The following is a 19,368-nucleotide window of genomic DNA, read 5'->3' as shown; positions in this document are numbered from 1 at the left end:
CACAGTATCCAATCACTAGTGCATCTAATATGCACACCAAGTCGTTTTAGAGAGAACAGAGAGACTGGGGTCCTGATTAGCAGGGACCCAGCCAGACTATAGCCAGAAACCAGTGTATACATCAGAAAAAAAAGTGGGGGCAACATAAGTGCAGATCCTACTCTCCTACATAACCCCTCCCCCCCCCCCCCAACGCAGGAACATTAAACTAACCTTGACCAGTTGAGTCTTCATTTTCTAAGTGGAAATACCTTGAGAGTCCTTCTGCATTGGCATGTTGGATCCCAGGTCTATGTTCCACTGTATAGTCTATTCCCTGTAGGAAAATGGACCACCTGGGCAGTTTAGGATTTTCACCTTTCATCTGTTTGAGCCATAGGAGGGGCTTGTGGTCAGTCTGAACAATGAAGTGAGTGCCAAACAAGTATGGCCTCCGCTTCTTCAGGGCCCACACCACAGCAAAGGCCTCCCTCTCTACATACATGCTTCAGCCCCTGGTAGGCCTGTGAAGTGCCTATGCCCTAGGTACATAAGGTACCATATACTAGGGGCTCATAAGGTACCACAGTATCCAATCACTATTGCATCTAATATGCACACCAAGTCGTTTTAGAGAGAATAGAGAGACTGGGGTCCTTATTAGCAGGGACCCAGCCAGACTATAGCCAGAAACCACTGTATACATCAGAAAAAAAGTGGGGGCAACATTAGTGCAGATTCTACTCTCCTACATTTCCAAAGTAGAAATTCCATTTGTAAATAAGCATAGGGATATGGCTTATGAGTAAGAGTTGACTTAATTCAGAAAACAGTGTGATTTAAGAAGATACATATTCAAGGGAACCGTAATGTATTATGAAAGTTGCGGATTGATTTGTGTATGAAATGTTTGCAACTTTGAATTAAACAAATAAGACTGTCTAGCCTTGTAAACAGATCTGTCTTTGCTCTGTGTGCCCTGGGAGAAACCAAACTTTTCTCCCCCCTCCCCCACATTCATCTGCTTTAATTATCTATGTGTCCCAGTTCAGATCTAGACTTACGTTATGCAAGCAGCTCCTGTACCCTTCTGGAAGTCAATGCCCTGGGCGTGGGCACAGCTAGCATCTGCTAAAGGCCAGCCCTGCCTATACACATTCCTGGTGTTAGGAGTGAAACACGATGGCTGAGGCCGAATTGTGGATGTTTCTGTAATAAAAAGTAAAAATAAACGATTATCTTTTGATACATAATAGGCGTGATATGGATTAAATACCATTATCAATTGCAATGGACAACCTTAATCCATCTTTAAAAGAACATTGAGCAGAAATTCTAAAACCTCTGTGGAAGGTGAGCTTAAAAAGTTTAGCTTAATCTGTTGTGAAAATTAAGGTGTTTAGACAAAATATCAGGGAAAAATAATGTGTGGAAACAATATTGTGTCACAAATATCGAGCACAATAATATCCTGAAGGTAAATTTCTACAGGGAAGCAAAGTCTTACTATATATAACTCCACATATATTTACCATGAGAATATTTATATCTTCAAGGTTTGTGCATGTGGAGTTAAGACTAGTAAATCTATACTTACCTATTTGCACTTTCTTTTATATTTTGGCCCTCAATACTTTTGACGTGATATTCTGTCCGCACTGTAGTGTTGTGTGCCCAAATGCACCAGGTCCCTTGTGGTCCTAGGTGAACTCCTTACAAAGTTACAGAACCAGTAGGGAGGTCTTTGGGTGTGTTTGGCTGTGGTCAATAATATCTATGACGCAGTACGTTCAGTTACCAGTGGGCGCTCCTCCGCTAAGGCGGAGGAGCGTTGCCCCACTGCGCAAAAAGGAAAAATAAAATGACAATAACGTATTGCTATTGTCCTTTTATTTTTCCAATTGCAGGCAGTCGGTGGCCTGTGTGGAGTGGGTTGGGGCTGGCCAGAGCACGGGAGGAGTGGTTTGCACTGCCAAAGTGCGCATGAACTGGGCCGTCGAAACAGTTCATGTGCACGTTGCATGTTCCCCACCAGACTGCATTACTCAGCCTGGTGAGGAACATGCACAGGCTCCCTTTTCCAGTCTGAGCGCTGATCCACAGCGCTCAGACCAATCACAACGCTGCATTGCATGTGCCGGGTGCTTCCTGCTGCTGGCCGGACTGCAGCAAGGAAGATGGAAGAGGATGCAGGGGAGGCGGCCGGTCTGCCTAAGGTAAGTGTGTTTTTTTTTTTTGTTAAACCACCCGCCCACCGCGGTCTGTTAGCAGGTGCTAATGCAGTTAACGGTTGCATGCTGAAGAATAAAGACGTGTATTGCAGAACTCCTCGTGTGGCATAGTCATTTGCGTGCTCCAAGGCTGGGGTGGATGCTACAACTGGCAATCAGTATGGGATACTTGCCCCAAAGAAATGAGACTGCTCTCCCTGAGAGTTTGCCAAAGTCCAGCAAACTGCTTGTGCGTGCCACGTGTGCCTCAAGAAGCAAGCTACAGTTGGCTTATGTGGAGTTAAAGCACCAATCTAGCTCACTCGTGGCCCTCAAAGGAGATGAAGGCACTACGAAGAAGCACCATCAGAAATCCGGCCAGAAGCCTACTGGTAAGGTCAAAAGAAGAGATACCGCACCACAGAGTAACACAGCTCCATCATCAATAAAAAGCAGAGGCGTTAAAGGCAACAACAGCTAGTTCAAGAAAGCGCTAGAAGCAGAGACTACCAGGTGCAAAGAAACACTAAAGGCAAGATGACCAGGTAAGATGCACAAAGTTGAGAGTGGTGACGAACATGTGAAAGAGACAAAACTGTTACTCACTGTCAAGAAAGAAGATGGTGCCGTATGACATCAGCCTAGGCGTGACAACCCAGATGTAGGCACACGGCTGATGCTTATAGAAGGTGCAGGTCCGAGTGAGCAGCAATCGTTGACTGGGTATACTCTCAATGTTAGAAAGTCCCAATGCAAGTTATGGCACTACAGTGTTCCTGAAACCAACCGCTCATTCGATACCGCCAAAGAGCGGAATATTGGCACCAGATGGACTGCAGTGATCGAAACATTCAATGACTTCATAGATTTTCGAGAAGAAGTAGATGACAAAAAGATCATCAAATACTTAAAGAACCTTGCAGGTGATGGTGTGAAAGAAGTGATAAAGAAAATACCACAAGCTGATGAAATATCGTACCATAAAAACCCTAATGTTGGAAGCCAAGTTCAATCCAATGCTTAATGTAGACCATGGGTACTCACAAACTTTCTCTCGGGGGCCAAATTTACAGTGTGGTTTCTGGCCGAGGGCCGCACTGGTGGGGGCGGGGTCATTGGGGGCGGGGTCAGTGGGGCGGGGCTATAGGAGGGGAAAAAAATCACTGCCGTTTCAAAACATTACTAGACAATGCTGTATTTCCAAAGCAGATGTAACTACATGGAGCACATGTTTATAATGTTATTTTATTAGCAGACAATAGCAATCTTAAGTGGGATTGCATGGCAATTTGCAGTAACCGGATATCAGCACATGCCCAGTGCAGCTCAGGCTTCAGAGTCCCAAAAATAGATATGTTAAAGACAAACACTACGAACTTAATTTACATTTCATGTCACCGATTAGTTTAATAATTTGGGGTTATTTTCCTGATTTTTCATGTAATTACAGAACAACAAATTACGCAATGTTTGCAGACAGATGGTCAGTATGCCATACACAGGACGGTCAGGGGATACATTTAGTCTCCAGTACAGTGAGGGTTTGCATTATCTGTGGGGCAAACGCCTGCATATTAAAGCCACACAGTCACATATAGATACATATAGGCTTTATGGAGCCCATAGGTTCGGTTGCTATCACTTTGTGAACCTCATACCGCTAACATTCTGCTTCCTGTGTGCAGTGAGTTGTCACAACAGATACACAATAGTTTGTTAATCAGTGTGGGTGTGGTTGTGCCATTTCTTTTTTTTAAATTACATTATAGACTGTATGTTTGAAGAACCGAGGTTTGCTTACAATTTAGTGACAGTAATTAAGCTCTGTGAAGATAAACACGTGCTGCCTCGGGGTAATCGGGGCCTGCTCTAGGATGTTTGGGGCCCTGCGCAGAAAAGGAATGTGTGAGGCCCCTCTAAATTGCAGACAGCGTGATTCAGGGCTGAATAGATGCCCTTGCTCCTGAAGCGTCAGCCCCTCCCGCTCAGTCACCTTCAGTCCCATCCCGCTGTGCCTCTCCAATGCTGCTCGGTATCTGAGCTTTGGTACTGCATCGGAGTCTGTTACACCCGACCTCAGCAGCATCGGAGTCTTCTGCAAAGCTCTCAATGTCCTGCCTTCCCAAACCTGCGCACACACAGGGCCATGGATACCAAAGTAACTTTCCGTGAAACATAGATGCACACAGCAGGGTATCCGGAGATCTATCTGCCTGTAATACCACATAATTCCACAGCCAAGATACCTGAAAGGTGCAAGGAGTTCATTCTGCACGCTCTCCAACCATGCCTTGCCTACAATCTTATACCCAGCTAATGGTGTGCCCATCTTTAAACAAATTTGGGCAAGAAAGCAATGAAAGGCAAAGACAGGAACGATTGCATCCATTGAAAAAGAGCTCTTCTACTTGTTCTCCCTCAATCACATCCAGAAATTCAAAAATAAATATCCCATGAATTGTGTTACAAAAGATGCCAACTCTCACATAAATGATCAAAGAAGGGGACATTCTGAAATCTGAGCTGCAGTATACTGTTGTGGTTTTTAAATGCACTTCTGCTGCTGTGACCCAATTGATAAAAAAGGGTTCTTTGAACAATCATTATATGGAATATAAAATAACTAATATTAAATCTCCCTCTGCTTGAACAATACTTTGTGTTTCCCAGGTACTGGAGCTGTGGAGAAAGTTTTATGACCACTGCAATTTCCACTGACTAGAACCTTTAATTTGGGTCCTATTCATCGTAAACATCTAACAGAGCAATGACAAAATGTCATAGCATGTTTTTATTGATACTGCTTCGCTCCTCTGGGTCCTTGCATTGTGCATGAGGGTGGTTAAAAGGGTTGATAGCGCAGAAATTTAACAACAGTTTAACTCTTTAACTTACGACAGAGATGTCTCCCTCTGCGCCCAACCTCAACAGCACCTGACCTGGTGACACCCGGTCGGGTAACACCCGACCTCAACAGCATCGGAGGCTGTTACACCGGACCTCAGCAGCATCGAAGTCTGTTACACCCGACCTCAGCAGCATGCATCGAAGTCTGTTACACCCGACCTCAGCAGCATGCATCGGAGCTGTGGGCTGCGAGGAGGTCGACGTCGCCACGGACACAGGAAGCTTCTTCAAAGGTCCTTTAAAAGTCAGCTGTAAAAGCGCTAGTTACAGCTGACTTTTAAAGGGCTTGTGCTTCGCGCCGGGTGCCGTGTGAGACGTCACGTCACGTCTCAGCGGCCCAGGCCAATCAGAGGCGAGATAAGCAGAGAAGATGGTCGCAGGAGCAAACGTTGTGAATACGTATTGAATCCGTATTCACTACGTATGCTCCTGCGGACATCTTCTCTGTTTACAGGAAGGAATTTGCATACTGTATGAATGTGTATGCAAGGGTCCGCGGGCCGCCGATGAAGGCCGGGCGGGCCGCCAGCGGCCCGCGGGCCGTACTATGAGTACCCGTGATGTAGACTATGAAAGATACATTTTCAACCAGGCATGACAGCAAGTTAGTGAAATGATGCATGAAATAATTGAAAGACTTGATACCCTCATCAAGCATTGCAAATTAGGTGGATTCAATGATGAAGAAGCCATGCGTCTTAAAGTAATTGAGGGGTGCCTCTCCGATCATTCAGATACGCATTCTGAGAGAGACGCTCAGTCTAGAAATGGTACTCATGATTGTGAGAGCTGAGGAATGTGCACATCGACAGTCTGCTGATATGGAAGCTGTAACGACCCAGAACGAATCAGCATATATCATTAAGAGTTAGCAGAAACAAAGAATGGAGGCCCAGAAGGTAAGGTCTCTGAAGAAAAAGAAATCATGTTTTCGATGTGGACGCTCTTTTCCACACAAAGGTAAATGCCCCGCTATTCGACAGATATGCAAAGGCTGTGGGAGAAAAAAGAAATTTTGTCAAAGCAAAAGAGAAACTAAGTGCGTCACAACAAGATGAGAAAATGGGCACTAGAAAGATCCAGAATCATTCTAGCCATGCCCACAATTCCAAACAGCAACATCAATTGAGGCAAGGAGAGACTAAAGGAAGTCAATCATTATCAAAGTCGTCTCCCAAAATTTCTTCAGCATCATCGTCGACCGACATTGAACACAATGGGTGTGCAATGGTGATCGACTGCAGAAAAACATGCACATGTATGAGTGACTGCTTGCAATGAACACAAGTCAAAGAGAGATTGCCACATGAAGCAACCCAACTCCTTTGGCTGATGTCTTAAGATCATGCTAAAGTTGAATGGCTTCCTGACAACTTCCATTATAGACAGTGGTGCATCGATCAATATCATGCTGGCAGAAAAATACAACAAACTATCTCTAATGCCACATTTAAAAACAAAGGGGTACAAGTGGGCTGCTTTTTATCCATTGCAAAGTCAAGGGTCATTTGTAGCGAACATGAGGCATTAGAAAATGACAGTACAAGCACCAATTCACGTTCTGTAAGGTACTTTGATGAGTGCATGTCTACTCTGTTTCGGCAAGTCCTACAAAAAAGTAATTTGGGAAGCCAAAGCAACCAACTTCTCAAATAAAGTAATAATTTCTGTAAATAAAAATAAAGTAATATTAAAAAAAGTCTCAGAATTATTCAACCCGGACCACCTAAACATCTTGGTGGCCCCCACACAAGCTTTCTATGATTAATTGAATTCTTTCTTCATCGAAAAGATTAGGATAATCAAAGACAGCATCTGTCCTAGCTCCCCCATCAGCCCCACTCCTTTGGAAGATAGGAATCCCCTTCATCTAAATGCTTTCCCTCTAATCACTAGAGATAATCAGTCAAAGTTGCTAATGAAGGTCAAATCTGATTCTCCCAATAACATTTGCCCCCCTTGATTCAAAAAGCCATTTTCTCTAACTGTCCTGAATTGCCGAGGGCTATACTTAACTTATCCCTGTGCCAGGGCATGGTTTTGCCTCTCCTAAAAAAGTTGGAGATGATCCCTATATTTTAAAGAATTACCGTCCAATCTCCCTAATCACCTACCTATCCAAAGACCTGGAAGCTCACATCGCCCATCATCTCTCTTCTTTCATCGAAGGCTCATCATTTCTAGACTCACATCATGCGGGCTTTCGGCCCTTCCACTCTACGGAATCTGTAATTCTTTCCATAGTAGATGACATGAGGTGGATAAAGGCCAGGCCCATGCGCTGGTTCCCCTGGATCTATTGGCTGCCTTCGACACAGTGGATTCTGACATTATTTTCGACTGTGTCAAGGCCACCTGCCTGCATGGCTGCGAATGGATAAAGTCTTTCCTATTGTACCGCTCACAAACGGTTCACCTCTCCTCCTTTTGTTCCTCTAAAGATAAGCTCAGTTGTGGAGTGCCTCAGGACTCCTCTCTATCCCCCATCCTTTTCAATCTTTATATCCACACTTTGGTTAAGATCCTACAAAGGCGTAAAGTAAAAATATACAAATATGTTGATGACATGCAGCTACTATTTAACCTCATGGATACTCCAGACTCAAGAGCATTCTTCCAGAGCACCATGATCTTCGTTGGGGACTGGATGAACAGTCACCAAATTAAGTTGAACTCGGGTAAAACCGAGTTGATGATGTTCACAAACAAACTACACTGCTGGAGTCCCTTCTTTTGGCCTCAGAAGTTGAGTCCCCCTCCTACTCCTAAAAAGGCGTTCAAGAGCCTCTGCGTACTTGTCGATGAAGTCCTTTCAGTGAAATCCCAGATTTCAGCAGTCACTCCGTAAAAACTGAAGCCATCATCCAGATTGTACTCGCACTTGTGATGTCCTGCATTGACTATGCTAACGCCCTTTACCTGGGCCTCCCAAAGGGCCTGAGCTAAAGACTGCAGCTTGTTCAGAATCCTACAGCCAGATTGGTATATCAACAGCCAAGACACTGCCACACTACACCATTGCTACAGAAACTGCACTGGCTGCCAATTGTACAAAGAACCTTGTTTAAAACAAGCTGCACGATCTTTAAAATCCGGCAGAATAAAAGCCCCACTTTTGTCTCTTGGAGAATAATGAACTATATTTAGAGGCTTAAACTCAGATCAGCACATTTCAATCTCCTAGAGGTTCCCATATTCTATAGGCAAAGGCTGGTGGGAACCAATTTTACTGTGTTGGCTCCCAGTGCTTGGAACTCTCTTCTAGATAACATAAGATCAGCAACCTCTTATGAGAAATTCAGAACTCTGCAAAAAACATGGCTTTTTAGACAATTTTATGACTAATCTACAACTTCTCCCTACTGCTAGTGCTCTCAGCGCCATGAAACCTTTTGGTGAACATGCGCTTTTGAAGATTTTCTATAACATAACATTAAGCGTCTTTATTCTGTGTTTATAATTACTCTTTCTCCTATCCATTGCTTCCTCTCCTGCTCTTGATTGCTTCCGACCCATCCATTAATTCATTGGTCGCCCACCCCTGGTAGCCACTTGCCACTAGCTTAGCTGTGAGGGTGCTCCTACTGAATGACGGCAGTAGCACCGCAATATGTAACTTGTTACAATAATTATGGAAACCTGGGAAAAGTGAAGTACAAGGAGGGGAGATGATATAACCATGGTCTCCCAAAACGGTCAAATGGACAAATGTAAAACCATGTTTTAAACTCCCTTATCCAGGTCACACAATTCACAAGTTAATCAAGGCGCAGAGTGTTTGCATCTTTTTTTGCAGTGTTTTCTTTTTGAATGATGTGATTTTATCACCTTTGCAGTGGTAAATGTGAAGTAACTGGATGCTTCTCAATTTAATCTTGCCCTGTCACACAGTATTGTTTAAGATAAAGATATGAGTCTGTTAATTTGTTTAAAACAAGAACTGTGTGATAAAAGAGAACTTTCATTGCTGAAATCTTGAAATTATAGGGCAAATTATTCATGGTTTGGGAAGTACTCATTTGCTTAGGGAATGCTCAGGTTCTATGGAATGTTAAAAGCCCTAGAATGCAAAAAGAGGGACTGAAGAGGCCGTTTTCCACTTGTGACTGAGTGGGAGTTCCAGTCGGAACAAAGGCCCCTAGTACAATAATAACAAAAGGATGTTCCTATAGTTCCTCAGAAAAGTAGTGGTGTCAGCATGAAGGTTAACGTGGGTTAGAAGCGCCGTGTAGACCCGGTTGGAAATCCATATGTCGGTTTTGAATGCCCTCACACACCCTTTCAGGTGTCATGCTTCATCATTTGGGCTGCTCCTCGTCGGGCCGGCGGTGCAATGCCCGACGGGCTCCCTAAAAGGGGCACTTTAGCGGAGATCTTTAATCCGACTGCCGTATTGGTGAAGTGCGGGTGTGGGGCCCGATTAATGTAGATATGACGTAGTGAGGTTAAAAAAGAGGTAAGGAGTGCCTAGTGAAAGCAAGTTTTATTCTGATGGCCTCCTACCTAAGATTAAAAGCGTGTGTACATAGCACTTATTTGGGTGCAATGTCCCTTATTAAAGTGGCATGTGGTTGTCAGAAGTTGGTCAACATGTTTCTCGCCTAGAGTAACTATACTCGCGATTCTTCAGGACCTTATCAGAAAAAATATCTACATTTATGAACCTATTCAGGTTAGAGTTGTAAATAGTCTAAGTATTCAGACTCAATACCTGTTGGGGTCAGGAACTACCCCAATCGGTCATTAGCCTGACATCAACAGTACTCGGTGGACTGTACATGAGTGCGAATTCCTCAAAGTTGTAGAAATTGCTTCTTCTCATGTAGCGTGAGTCGACCTACCCTCTCCACCGAGTCCGGTCTATAACTTTGAGGAATTCGCACTCATGTACAGTCCACCGAGTACTGTTGATGTCAGGCTAATGACCGATTAGGGTAGTTCCTTACCCCAACAGGTATTGAGTCTGACTACGTAGACTATTTACAACTCTAACCTGAATAGGTTCATAAATGTAGATATATTTTTTCTGATAAGGTCCTGAAGAATCGCGAGTATAGTTACTCTAGGCGAGAAACATGTTGACCAACTTCTGACAACAACATGCCACTTTAATAAGGGACATTACACCCGAATAAGTGCTATGTACACACGCTTTTAATCTTAGGTAGGAGGCCATCAGAATAAAACTTGCTTTCACTAGGCACTCCTTACCTCTTTTTTAACCTCACTACCTCATATCTACATTAATCGGGCCCCACAGCCGCACTTCACCAATACGGCAGTCGGATTAAAGATCTCCGCTAAAGTGCCCCTTTTAGGGAGCCCGTCGGGCATTGCACCGCCGGCCCGACGAGGAGCAGCCCAAATGAAGCATGACACCTGAAAGGGTGTGTGAGGGCATTCAAATCCGACATATGGATTTCCAACCGGGTCTACACGGCGCTTCTAACCCACGTTAACCTTCATGCTGACACCACTCCTTTTCTGAGGAACTATAGGAACATCCTTTTGTTATTTATGTTAGAGGCCCTGTCAGTGTCCAGCCGTAAGAGAGCGAAGGATTAAACTCCCAGTTAATCCTAGGTGTGTTTCAGAAAACATGTTGCTGCGCCGTTGTGTGGCGTTCGCCAAATGCAGGCAAACCTGACATGGAGGAAATATTTTGTTTTGAGCAGCCCGCTCCACCTTCCTGTAAATCTTGACTCCCAAAATTACCGAGATCAGAGGTCTAATGTTACAAACACTGGGTCACGCTAGATGGACGCACTATCTGCTCTAAGAAAGACAATCAGTGCACATATTTAATTGTATTTTTTCAATTATTTTCACGTGTTTTATTCGAAGTACACAAGGAAGCAAATGCGTTAAAAATCCATAAACTCAACACCATTCCATCCTGATCATGTAGCCCACTAGCAGTGTGCTTGATGAGAATTGTAGTACACTTCGCCATCACCAGGGCGTCCCTCTGCCTTTGTTGCCACAAAGGTGTGGTGTTTTGCTGCATTTGTTGTAGTTCTGAGTTCTATGGAGAGTATCTTACTATTTGGCAAGTGTTTTCCTTTATGTTCAGATACTTCCATACTTCCTTATTCTTTTAAAATCCTGTCTAGAGCTTCCTGAGTGAAAAGTATTTGGATAAAAAAACAATGTCATTCATAAAGATTGAAAATATTGAATTCACTAAACAGTTTTGACATACCTTAAGATGTATTTGCTTTTCCTCCAGTATTTTGATTTTTTTTCATTTACTTTTATTTAAACAATGTTTTACAAACAAGCATTGGTGAAAGAGGAAATGTTATTGATAGAGGTAGTATCATTGAAAAAGCCACTGAATTTCTAAGTCTGTACATTAGTCTATGTTCAGTGATCTTCTCCAAGCCTCCAAGTTCCTGGTCCTAGAAACAGATTGAACCCACTTATCTCATAGGTAGAACCGGAAGTACACAAGTGTCTAAGTATTCAAAAGAACTCATTGTGAAAACAACTGGTTTATACCAGTTCACCTTTTGGCCGGATATTGAGCCAATCCTTTCCACGTGTTCCAGCAGTATATCCATGAAACATGCTGGGTAAAGCATGAAAACCAGCATATCATCCTTGAAAGCAAGATCTAATGCTCTATGCGTCTTGTCTTAGTACCGGAACCTTTAATTTTTCTTTCTCAAGACACAAGCTAAGGGCTCTGGCACAAAGGCCGATCTGATTGGTGATAATCTTGCCTCGTGTTGCGGCACAAGCACATTTGGTCTGATAGTGTGGAGTTAGTTCTGACTGTGACCAGTGGCTTAATGTACAGCAGCTTTACTCAACCTATGAATTATGGGCCAGCATTAAATTTACACAACACCTAAAAGAGGTCTTATGCCTTTTTGACATCCCAAACCAGAACAAATACCTCTTTTCTGTCCATGACCTCTTACATGATATGAGATAGCTTGTGCAGTTTCTGTTCTGTGTTTGTGTGTGTCATGTGTGTGTCATGAAAACACTGGCCCAGGAGTATTAAACATGTGATCACCTGTTGCAGCAGATTGACCAGAGGTTTATCAGATTTGCAGTTATCTATGCTCACTATTGTGAGTGGACAGTATGCCTTGTAATCAGCGGAGCAACACCATGGTTTGTGGGTCATAACTACCTTTGCCTCGCTCATGGATTCTAGCAAGTCCCTTTTCCAAAGCTTCAAGTGCTAGCAGTAGTCTATCTGCTAGTATATACTCCTTTTTGCTGAGAACTTCCACATTATGGCAATCACTATCTAGTGTTTCGCCCATAATTATATCTCCAATCGACACTAGAATTTCTTCCTTAGTCAGCAATATATATGATTTGTATCTTTAGTCAGTCTTCTGGGCAGTGAGCAGTCTTCTAACAGTCCGTCAGTGTTACTAGTTCTTTGAGAAGGCCAGGGGGAATACCAGACTGTCGTAAATTTGCAAAATCCCTGATTAATGTCCTCCAACATATGTACCATAAATCACCAGACATTTTTAATTGCTGTAATGTGTGATTGTGGGTCCTGCTTTCCTAAGAGCCAGGGTAGCAGTTTTCCCGATCGATTGATCGATCTCTCTCTCTCTCTCTCTCTCTGTATCTCTGCAGGTTTTCCGATCGATTGATCGGTCTCTCTCTTTCTCTCTCCCTCTCTCTCTCTCTCTCTCTCTCTCTCTCTCTCTCTCTCTCTCTCTCTCTCTCTCTCTCTCTCTCTCTCTCTCTCTCTCTCTCTCTCTCTCTCTCTCTCTCTCTCTGAGTAGCTGTTATCAGTAAATGGTCATGATGCTTTGTAATGACCATGCACTATGTAGATAATAAATGAGCTATAATTAAAGTACAAAAGCCAGTTGGAACTTCTCCAACCTTTCCAATAAAGTAACCATCGTGCACATAGTAGACACATGGTCCTTCAGCAGTTGCTTCTCAGAATATGCTATACCATCTTCTCCATGCATGACGTCCCTTTCATGTTTTTTTCTAAGGCCTGACTTACTGACTCATTTACTAAATCATCTCTGGAGTACAGACTACCCAGATGGGTTTCTTGGCGATGTTCTTAAGGAGCCTACCTACTAAACAAACTAGTTTTCAGAATTTTTCTGAAATAAGGAGAGCAGCTCCCTACAGTCATACCTGTTGCAAATTCCCTTGCCACCACCGTCACTCTCATTCCAACTCCTGAATGCAACACCCAGCAACAAACTGGTGGGTAGTCTCCAAGTTAGAACCCGAACTTGCAGACCATCAAATCTTACTTATGTTTAACTAGTACCAAAATGCCAGCCTCCAGGAAGGAATTAGTGATGCTACCTAACAAATGGAGCAGGTTATGAAGTATGGAAAAAACTCTGTCTCTCATTTTTGGTTGAGCTTCAAAGTGTTTATTGCAGTCAAATCAATAGTATGTGAATCACAGAGAACACTGAATAAGGGATGACCCATCGATCACCAGTGGAGCAGGGCTCTCCGATACAAGGCAGAACCCAAATATACACCCCATTACACACAGTTTTAGTATCGATCAACTGGCAAAGTTCCCCCCAAGAGGGTCCTTCTTGAGCTTATAAGAGATAGTGGATGGCTTTCCTGAGTAATACAAATGTACATAGTTTTTTTGTCTGAGCAGGGTGGCTTTCAAACTTTCAAGCCTTTTGTGTGACAGATTGGCACATCCGGTCGGCCAAGTTAGAATGAGCATAAAAACAGTACAGTAGCAGGTACTAGTTACACTAAGACGGACTAAGGCATTTAAATTCTTCCAGACGCGCTCCTTAAACGCCCATGAACGTTTTCTAGATTTGTTTTGTCAGGACATTAGACCCTCGTAACTTTTTAGGTGAGGGTGATTAGTTGTTAATTTTACCTCCTGCTCAATTATTGGGCTTTCTAAGGCTTCAGCCTGATAGCGTGTGAGCTGAGGACAAATGAAATTTCGTTGAAGATCTGCTTGCCCCTTACCTCTTTTGTCTGTGGAAATGAAGAGTCTCCTAGAAAATGTATTAAGTCGCTCTTTCTTTATCTATTTTCTTTTAAACTCTTCCTTTTTGCCTTTCATATTTGTGCCGGTATTTGATTCGACTTCCATTCTTGTGAAAGAGTTCTTTTGATTTGATCAGCGATTTCTGTGTCTTGTTAGCATTGTTATTGATTTGTCCCATCACTCTAATTTGTCCTGTTTTTGAGTTGGGACAGTCCCTTATGAAGTTATTCTCTTTATGCTTTTAATCTGTGATGCCACAGCAAAAAGCGGATTCTTAACACCTCCTGGAACTCAGACCATTTGCTCGCCTTTGCACTGAGGTCTCTCTCTTTCTATTAATTTCTTAAACTTCCCTTACCGGATCATTGATTTCTTTACAGGACACTGGGTTGTTCAGAATTTCCCCAGTATGCTGTGTCATGGAAAGTGCTTCTTTTCTGAAAGGGACTAGTAAAGGTCGATGCCCACTGGTGCATGATCAAATCCTACTGTGTTGCCAGTAAAGGAGTCTTGTCCCTGCTCTCTGAGAGTCTAATGAAGATAATAACCCTGCCCCTCTGGGTATAGGGAAGACAATGAGTGTGTCAGAACTATTTACACCATAAAGTTTCAGAGTTTGGACATCAGACTTCCTGCCTCAGAAGTCTTAGCTACCTTCCCAGGCCAACACAGGATGGGTCTATCAGGTGTGGTTTTGCAATGGTTCACTTCCTTCCTACACAACAGATCTCAAAGAGTCAAAGTAAATCAATCTCTATTTCAGACATCTACACTCTCTATGGAGGTCTCACAAGGGTCCGCCCTTTCACCCATACTCTTCAACTTATTCTTGGAACCATTAGCTAAGGCACTGAAATTCGCGAACATTCATTTTCATATGTATGCAGATGATACCCAACTTTATTTGAACGTTTCCTCCCCGGAAGACCTCATTTCACTCAACTCCACCCTGATGAACACTCAAAACTGGCTCACTGAAAACTATCTCATGCTCAACACCTCCAAAATAGAATTCATTGCTCCCCCTAACCACGCCCTCAAGATTGACCTCTGGATGCATCATCTGTCAGAGTTCAACTGCTTCCCCCACATTATTGAGTCTGCTAAATCTCTAGGAATCACTGGACAGGCACCTGAACATGCAGAATCATATCAGCAATGCAACCAAGGGTGCTAAACACCAGATGAGATTACTAAGGAATCTTAAACCATTCCTTCCACAAGAAGACTTCAAATAGGCGGTGCAAGCTCTAGTATTGCCAAGGCTAGACTATGGTAGTTGCACGCTCTGTGGTCTCCCCAAACAAAGCCTGGCCCCACTTTCGTCTTCCATTAAAACCACAGCCAGATTGATTACTGGTACAAAAATAAATGATCACATATCCCTAAACTGGCTACCTTGCAAAGCTAGAATACAACTAAAGAATGCTTGCTTGACTCACAAAGCCCTGCATTTCTAAACCCCCACCTATCTGGCTCACAAACTAGAATTATCAGGGGGTGGTCGTCTGTCTCAAAGTGCTAATTCACTACTCCTGAAACCACAGTTCTTCCACAAAAAGAGAACGAGTAACAGAGCTTTCTCTTGCATGGCCCCGAAGATTTGGAACTCCCTTCCACCGGAAGTTCATCAAATCCCTTCCACCACTTCTTTAAAATAAGAAGTGAAAAAAGTCTTTATGTTGAAGTTCCTGCCTTAAAGTCCTTGGCTCAGCTACTTCATTACTGCCCTCCTCTCTGCTGCTATGACTGTCTATTATACGATTGTACTCCTGGGATTAACAATATTAGCAGGCCATTACACATCTTTGTATCGCATTTATAGAATGTATTTCTCCCTTTACCGGATCGTTATTCTTTACATGTGTGTAATCCGGTGATTAATAGTGTTGGCAGGCTATGATCGTACTGTTACTGTTTACTTTGCCTTTTCTTCTCATTTAATGGTTCCTGCCAGACTCGTTCTTAAGTGCTATGAATCACGCCGTTTTATTGCTCACGTCTTGAACCTATGTGTATCGATTGCTCTTGTCCCACATTTTGTACCCTACCTACCTCAACTGTGCAGTGCTCTGATACCCCCCTGGGTCATGTTCGCGCTATACAAAACTTTATAAATAAAACTGAAATCACCTCTGATGATAAGAATGCTATAGGAGGTTACTGTTATGTCCTTTATGTGTGTATAGTGTAGCTACTATTATAAGTTGCACCATTAGCTTTCGCTTGAGCTTAATGTATCTTATTTGGAATGGCAGTTATTCATGCGGGAACATTGCTCCTACCACGTCTTTAGTGTTGGATTAGGCCAGGTATTTGGCAGAGTAGTTCTTATGCTTCATTTTACCTTGACATGTGCATAGCAAGTACATTTCCTGTATTCAGGGTTGGATCGGGACGAAAAATAGATCCGGTCACCGAAATAAAATTAACCCACGTTACCGAACCAGACAGTTAAGAAAGTGGCCCACATTTGCAAATCAGGTCAGTTTTGAACTTGTAAAGACACGCTGCATGAGTATTTTCCAATGTATGGGCGAGTGCATGCATTTGTGTTTGTTGCATGCAATGTTTCAGATAATATTTGAAAAATAAACCATAACAATTGACCCACCAAACCATAAAACAGGCTCACAAATGACTGAAAAACAGGCGCACACATTGATCTGAGAAACCAGCCCATCGGACACTGCTTAATTGCCCTATAGGTGTAAAAAAGAAAGGGCAACCCAATAATCCCTTGCGAGCTTGGGTATAAACTATGTTGAAAGGTAAAGGACTAACAAGGTAATCAATTATAATGAGGGAATATTTTAAAGTGATTTACCCAAATGATCAGCCCCTTTAGTGACAGCAGAGAATAAATCAAAATAGAACCTTGTATGTAATTCGTAAAAGCATAATTCTTAAGAACATGGCACACACTGATTTTAAATTTGGAACATAACCATTATATTCAATATGCATAACGTAGGGGTACAAAACATGAAATTTCTCATCAACATTAATCTTGCATAACAAATCAAATAGATTAATGTAAGTAAAGTCCACTCTGGTTGATATCAATATACCAAATCAGAATAATGTATATGTTCCTCTGATCTGCCTATATGAATTTCTACCATGCCTTCTTTTGGATCTTCACCTCCTTCCTCACTTCTGGTATTTTGTCAGCCAACCACCAGTGCACTGCTCTGGCTTTACTTCCTCATTGCTTTGTGTTCCAGTCTCAGCCAGTCTTAGTTTTCACGGCTTCATCATCTGCTTGGTCTAGGTCTGTAGGCGAACGGATGTTTCTGGTGAATTCGTCCCATAATGAGCCTCTACCCTCTCTGTCTCTGTCACTGTTCTAACTCTGTGGCTCACTGACACCTGATAGCCCTCCACATTCATCACCTTGGGTTCGCCACCCATTTGTTTTCTGTATACCAGCCTCTTCTGAGTGCGAGAAACTACACGCATGAGCCATATTCCACCTGAGTTTGGAGGGGCAGGTTTAAGAATAGGGCTTTCTGATCCATCTGATTCTCTGGTCCGTTATGTGAAGGATGGGGGAGAGATTCTTCATCCTGTCCCTGAGAAGTCATCTGATTGGTTGCTTTCATGGTCCCAGCATTGGGCATTGGTCACTGATCACTGCCATCATACCCACATCCTTATCATGTCATTATCTAATAAAACATAGGAATGACCCCATTAAAGAGAGCAACACTATTGTACAATATGCATTGTGGGCTAACTAGAACTAAAAACATTAATCAGGTGAATAAATGATATTATTTGTGATATGGGTGACTTGATCAAGTGAACGGATCCCACGCAGATTGTGCAAGCAGCTCTTTGCCAATCAAAGAGGTGCCACTGATAAGTGGCACCAAGTTCTGCCCATCTTCACTCCAATATACGGTAATGGCCTGCATGTCAACATTGTGTGTAGGGAAAAAAATCCATAAAGTTACAGGTGATTATAATATCATAAGTAGACAGCACCATAAGTGAGCGCCAGCATACAAAAATGCATGAAAACGTTAGGTTAAGTGCAAATGTTTCAACAAACGTGCACATGCCAATGATCTCAAAAACAGTATTCTCTCTTCACTGCACATGCTCATTAATGTATTGAAAGCCCTGGACGTGTGAAGCATGGAGGATCTTTCACACAGAGCTTCCTTACTACCAACAGGATTCTATTCTTGATGATGCTCTGCAGAGTTAACTTGTTGAATCCCACAATGACATTGCACTTTTGAGGCCTGAATGTCAACTCTTTCCCTGCCGAGGTGTTTGTGCAGCTCCACTGTCAAAACATTTCCCCCTAAAGTTGACCTGGGAGGGCGCACAAGTATGTGTCCTGTTTTATATTGTTATGCACCCCTACAAGCAATGTTATGTTTTTTCAGGCCTTTCACAGCTACTTGTTGATGCAATTCCTGCCTCAGTATTTCTTCACAGCTGCAAATTTAGAGGAAAATGTTAACATGTGATCATATTCCTTTTTTTTTTTAACAACTTTATTTGGGTTTTCGCATATTGCTGAAGCTTATGACATTTTCATACCAATCATCATTCGCACAATCATATTGTAATGTTTGCTGAAAATCCAATAAACATTGACCCAACAGTCCACGTACCTTTATTATGTTGTATAATCAGCCACCAAGCTGTCTGAAGAAGATTCAGAGAAGAGTTGAAGGCTCTCCTCTTTAAAGAACACTACATCATGCATTAACATTTCACAAATCAGCTACCTCTCTTACCACTCGCTGACTTTATGCTTGCCTTTGACCACATACAGCGCTCCTCTGCCTCTTCGTTAGGTTTGTGCCAATTGAAATACCATATACATACAAACTTTCACGATGTTATAGACCACAAGAGAGAATGGTGGATAACCTCGACCAGTAACAGGACCATCATCCCATGATTTTTCTCATATCATGTACATTCTGAATGGCATCCAAACCCTTCGAAATGTATGTGCACATCATGGACAGGCGCTAAGAACTTTTCCCTTGCATAATTCTTCAACGTCTTCCCCCACCATTGTGTCTGATAGTGTTACATTTTGTCTCTTTAATGCCATCTTTCCACACCTTACAATCACCTGTCTCTTTCTCTTCTTTCTCTCGTGCTTGCTTTTTTCTCTGATGAGACTTACTTGTGTTTGAAGTCTGTAAAGATGTCCATGTCTGTATTTTATGTGATTATATGTACTCTAACCAAGCAGCAGTATAAGACTGTTGTTTTGAGAGCTAGGACTTGAGAATGCAGCCACCCAGTCATCCCTAGTTT

At 42.7% G+C, this 19,368-nt stretch overlaps 1 protein-coding gene across 2 annotated transcripts in view; it reads left to right on the top strand.

The window, feature by feature from the left end:
• The window catches only part of LOC146831464 (phospholipase ABHD3-like), a 455,115-nt gene that overhangs the window by 44,462 nt on the left and 391,285 nt on the right, over positions 1-19,368 (top strand). The window lies entirely within an intron of this gene.

This window comes from Triturus cristatus, chromosome 5_1, assembly GCF_964204655.1.
Source record: "Triturus cristatus chromosome 5_1, aTriCri1.1, whole genome shotgun sequence".
Classification (NCBI taxonomy): Eukaryota; Metazoa; Chordata; class Amphibia; order Caudata; family Salamandridae; genus Triturus; species Triturus cristatus.
The sequence above is the reverse complement of the archived record's forward strand: the minus strand, read 5'-3'. Positions and strand labels throughout refer to the sequence as shown.